A 6,000-nucleotide genomic window follows, 5' to 3' on the forward strand; every position below is an offset into this window, starting at 1 on the left:
ATAACAGACACTTTCAGAACTCCAGCACGACTCAACCTGAATAAAACATCCTCCAGACACATCATAATCAATTTCACTAAAGTTAATATGAAGGAGAAAATTCTGAAAGCAGCCAGACAAAAGAAAACCATAAACTACAAGAATATTAAAATAACTGCAGATCAATCTGCTGAAACCTTTCAAGCTAGAAGAGGATGGTCATCGACTTTTAATCTCCTAAAACAAAATAACTTTCAACCCAGGATCCTGTACCCAGCTAAACTGAGTTTCATTTATGATAGAGAAATTAAATACTTTAATGACATTCACATGTTGAAGAAATTTGCCATAACTAAACCAGCTCTCCAGGATATGCTCAGACCTATCCTCCATAAAGACCAGCGTAATCCTCCATCACAAAAGTAAACCCACCCAGAAACTTTTGATCAAATTCCAACTTCCACAGTGACAAAAGGATTAAAAATGTTCACCGGACTCTCAAAAGGCTTATCAATATTCTCAATTAATGTGAATGGTTTAAATTGTCCTCTAAAGAGGCACAGGTTGGCTGACTGGATACAAAAACTCAAGCCAGATATCTGCTTAATACAAGAATCTCATCTTACATTAAAAGACAAATATAGGGCGGCGCCTGTGACTCAATGAGTAGGGCGCCAGCCCCATATGCCGAGGGTGACGGGTTCAAACCCAGCCCCGGCCAAACTGCAACAAAAAAATAGCCGGGTGCTGTGGCGGGCGCCTGTAGTCCCAGCTGCTCGGGAGGCTGAGGCAAGAGAATCGCTTAAGCCCAGGGGCTGGAGGTTGCTGTGAGCTGTGTGATGCCATGGCACTCTACCAAGGGCCATAAAGTGAGACTCTGTCTCTACAAAAAAAAAAAGACAAATATAGACTCAAGGTGAAGGGATACTCATCTATACTCCAGGCAAATGGAAAGCAGAAAAAAAGCAGGCGTTTCAATCCTATTCGCAGATACAATAGGCTTTAAACCAGGCAAAATAATGAAGTATAAGGATAGACACTTCATATTTGTTAAAGGTAATATTCAATATGATGAGATTTCAATTATTAATATTTATGCACCCAACCAGAATGCACCTCAATTTATAAGAGAAACTCTAACAGACATGAGCAACTTGATTTCCTCCAGTTCCATAGTAGTTGGAGGTTTTAACACCCCTTTAGCAGTGCTGGATAGATCCTCCAAAAAGAAGCTAAGCAAAGAAATTTTAGATTTAAACTTAACCATTCAACATCTGGATTTAACAGACATCTACAGAACATTTCATCCCAACAAAACTGAATACACATTCTTCTCATCAGCCCATGGAACATACTCCAAAATCGACCACATCCTAGGCCACAAATCTAACCTCAGCAAATTTAAAAAAATAGAAATTATTCCTTGCATCTTCTCAGACCATCCTGGAATAAAAGTTGAACTCAATAACAACAGGAATCTGCATACCCATACCAAAAAAAGAAGCTAAACAACCTTGTGCTGAAGGACAGATGGGTTATAGACGAGATTAAGAAGGAAATCACCAAATTTTTGGAACAAAACAACAATCAAGACATGAATTATCGTAACCTCTGGGATACTTCAAAGGCAGTCCTAAGAGGGAAATTTATAGCACTGCAAGCCTTCCTCAAGAAAATGGAAAGAGAGGAAGAGAATAACTTAATGGGACATCTCAAACAACTGGAGAAGAAAGAAAATTCCAACCTCAAACCCAGCAGAAGAAAAGAAATAACCAAAATCAGAGCAGAATTAAATGAAATTGAAAACAAAAGAATTATACAACAGATTAATAAATCAAAAAGTTGGTTTTTTTGAAAAGATCAATAAAATAGATAAACCTTTGGCCAACATAACGAAGAAAAAAAGTGTAAAATCTCTAATTTTATCAATCAGAAATGGTAAAGATGAAATAGCAACAGACCCCTCAGAAATTCAAAAAATCCTTAAGAAATATTACAAGAAACTTTCCTCTCAGAAATATGAAAATCTGAAGGAAATCGATCAATACTTGGAAGTACGCCACATACCAAGACTTAGCCAGAACGAAGTGGAAATGTTGAACAGGCCTATATCAAGTTCCAAAATAGCATCAACTATACAAAATCTCCCTAAAAAGAAAAGCCAAGGACCAGATGGCTTTACATCAGAATACTACCAAACCTTTAAAGAAGAACTAGTACCTATATTACTCAACCTCTTCCAAAATATAGAAAAAGGAGGAATACTACCCAACACATTCTATGAAGCAAACATCACCTTGATCCCTAAACCATGGAAAGAACCAACAAGAAAAGATAATTATAGACCAATATCACTAATGAGTATTGATGCAAAAATACTCAATAAGATCCTAACAAACAGAATCCAACAACACATCAAAAAAATTATACACCATGACCAAGTGGGATTTATCCCAGGGTCTCAAGGCTGCTTCAATATAAGTAAATCTATAAATGTAATTCAGCACATAAACAAACTAAAAAATAAAGATCATATGATTCTCTCAATTGATGCAGAAAAAGCTTTTGATAATATCCAGCATCCCTTCATGATCAGAACACTTAAGAAAATTGGTATAGAAGGGACATTTCTTAAACTGATAGAGGCCATCTACAGCAAACCCACAGCCAATATCGTATTAAATGGAGTTAAATTGGAATCATTTCCACTTAGATCAGGAACCAGGCAAGGTTGCCCATTGTCTCCATTGCTCTTAAACATTGTAATGGAAGTTTTAGCCATTGCAACTAGGGAAGAAAAGGCGATCAAGGGTATCCACATAGGGTCAGAAGAGATCAAACTTTCACTCTTCACAGATGATATGAACATATATCTGGAAAACACTAGGGATTCTACTGCAAAACTTTTAGAAGTGATCAAGGAATACAGCAATGTCTCAGATTACAAAATCAACACCCATAAATCTGTAGCCTTTATATATACCAACAATAGCCAAGCCAAAAAAACAGACAAGGACTCTATTCCTTTCACAGTAGTGCCAAAGAAGATGAAATATTTGGGAGTATACCTAACAAAGGACATGAAAGATCTCTATAAAGAGAACTATGAAACTTTAAGAAAAGAAATAGCTGAAGATGTTAACAAATGGAAAAACATACCATGCTCATGGCTGGGAAGAATCAACATTGTTAAAGTGTCTATACTATCCAAAGCAATATATAATTTTAATGCAATTCCTATTAAAGCTTCATTGTCATATTTTAAAGATCTTGAAAAAATAATACTTCACTTTATATGGAATTAGAAAAAAACCTTGAATAGCCAAAACATTACTCAGAAATAAAAACAAAGCAGGAGGAATCATGCTACCAGACCTGAGAGTGTACTATAAATCGATAGTGGTCAAAACAGGATGGTACTAGCACAAAAACAGAGAAGTAGATGTCTGGAACAGAATAGAGAACCAAGAGATGAATCCAGCTACTTACCATTATTTGATCTTTGACAAGCCAATTAAGAACATTGAGTGGGGAAAAGATTCCCTATTTAACAAATGGTGCTGGATGAACTGGCTGGCGATCTGTAAAAGACTGAAACTGGACCCACACCTTTCACCATTAACTAAGATAGACTCTCACTAGATAAAAGATTTAAACTTAACACATGAAACTATAAAAATACTTGAAGAAAGTGCAGGGAAAACTATTGAAGGAATTGGCCTGGGTAAATATTTTATGAGGAGGACTCCCCAGGCAATTGAAGCAGTATCAAAAATACACTACTGGAACCTGATCAAAACTAAAAAGCTTCTGCACAGCCAAGATCATAGTAAGTAAAGCAAGCAGACAGCCCTCATAATAGGAGAAAATATTTGCAGGTTATACCTCCGATAAAGGTTTAATAACCAGAATCCACAGAGAACTCAAACGTATTAGCATGAAAAGAACAAGTGATCCCATCTCAGGGTGGGCAAAGGACTTGAAGAGAAACTTCTCTAAAAAAGACAGATGCACGATCTATAGACACATGAAAAAAAGCTCATCATCCTTAATCATCAGAGAAATGCAAATCAAAACTACTTTGAGATATCACCTAACCCCAGTAAGAGTAGCCCACATAACAAAATTCCCAAACCAGAGATGTTGGCATGGATGTGGAGAAAAGGGCACACTTCTACACTGCTGGTGGGAATGCACACTAATACGTTCTCTTTGGAAGGATGCTTGGAGAATACTTAGAGATCTAAAAATAGACCTGCCATTTGATCCTATAATTCCTTTACTAGGTATTTACCCAGAAGACCAAAAATCACAATATAACAAAGACATCTTTACCAGAATGTTTATTGCAGCCCAATTCATAATTGCTAGTCATGGAAGAAGCCCAAGTGCCCATCGACCTACGAATGGACTGGCAAATTGTGGTACATGTATACCATGGAATATTATGCAGCCTTAAAGAAAGATGGAGACTTTACCTCTTTCATGTTTACATGGATGGAGCTGGAACATATTCTTCTTAGCAAAGTATCTTAAGAATGGAAGAAAATGTATCCAATGTACTCAGCCCTACTATGAAGCTAATTTATAGCTTTCATATGAAGGCTATAACCCAACTATAGCACAAGAATATGGGGAAAGGGCCAAGGGAGGGGAAGGGAGGGAGAAGGTTGAGGTGGAGTGAGGCTAATGGGTGGGGCCACACCTGTGGTGCATCTTAGAATGGGTACAGACGAAACTTACTAAATGCAGAATACAAATGTCTACATACAATAACTAAGAAAATGCCGTGAAGGCTACGTTGAATACTTTGATGAGAATATTTCAGATTGTATATGAAACCAGCACATTGTACCCCTCAATTGCACTAATGTGCACAGCTATGATTTAACCATAAATAAATAAATAAATATTTAACAGGGAAATAACTTGAGATGATGGCTAGCTTTGTTAAAATGTCTTATGAAATTTTCATGAACAATCCAAGCATAATTGTTAAGAACACGTGTTTTAAGTTCATGTAAGTGGAATAAAAGTTTTATGAATGGAAAAAAATGAAGTCTATTTAAAGAAGTGGGCAAGGGACGTGAATAGATATTTCTCTGGAGAAGACAAGCTCAACGCCAGTAGTCGTGAAGACAATGCCAACCCAGAATCACCGTGAGACACCACTGGTCTCCACTAGCATGGCTACAGTGAAAAGACTTCTGTACTAAGAGTTGGCAAGGACGTGGAGCGATTAGAAGGCTTGTACACTGTGGGGATGTAAAATGGTACACTTGCTAGGAAAAACAGTTTATCAGTGCCTCAAAATGTTCAACATAGTTTCCATGAGATCCAGCACTTTCACTCCTACGAGTACTCACCGGGAATGAAAGCCTGTATATATACCACAGCAACGGCACAGGTGTTTATAGCAGTGCCATTCATAATAGCCAAGAAGGGGAAACAGTCAAATATCTATCAAATGATGAATGGGGATAAACAAAATGTGGTATGCATAAATAGACTATTATTTGACGGCAAAGAGAACTGAAGTACTGTTAGATGGATGAGCCTTGAAAATGTTACACTAAGTGAAAGAACCTCGTCCCAAAAGACCGTATATTACATAACATCATTTATGAAGTATCCAAAACAGGCACATCAGTAGAGATAGAAAAGTATATCGGTGCTGCCAGGAAGTTAGGAAAGAAGGGAAATGGGGAACACCTGCTCATGGATATGAAGTTTCTTTTGGGGGTGATAGAAATATTCTAATATTAAATAATTCTGATGGTTGAACCATTTTGTGAGTATGCGAAAAACCAATGAATTGTACATTGAATGGGGGACTCTAAGGACATATAAATTATATCTCAGCAGCACTGTCATTTAAAAATCAAGTTACAGAAAAATACAATTACATTGGAACATCTGAATGCAGAGATTAAGAGATTCATTCTCCTATAGCAGGTTTGACAAGTATGTTAGTCCACAGACATACTTTGTCTGAAACTGGTTTCGTTAAGGACTTGGGAT

Source organism: Nycticebus coucang, chromosome 9 (assembly GCF_027406575.1).
Source record: "Nycticebus coucang isolate mNycCou1 chromosome 9, mNycCou1.pri, whole genome shotgun sequence".
Taxonomy (NCBI): Eukaryota; Metazoa; Chordata; class Mammalia; order Primates; family Lorisidae; genus Nycticebus; species Nycticebus coucang.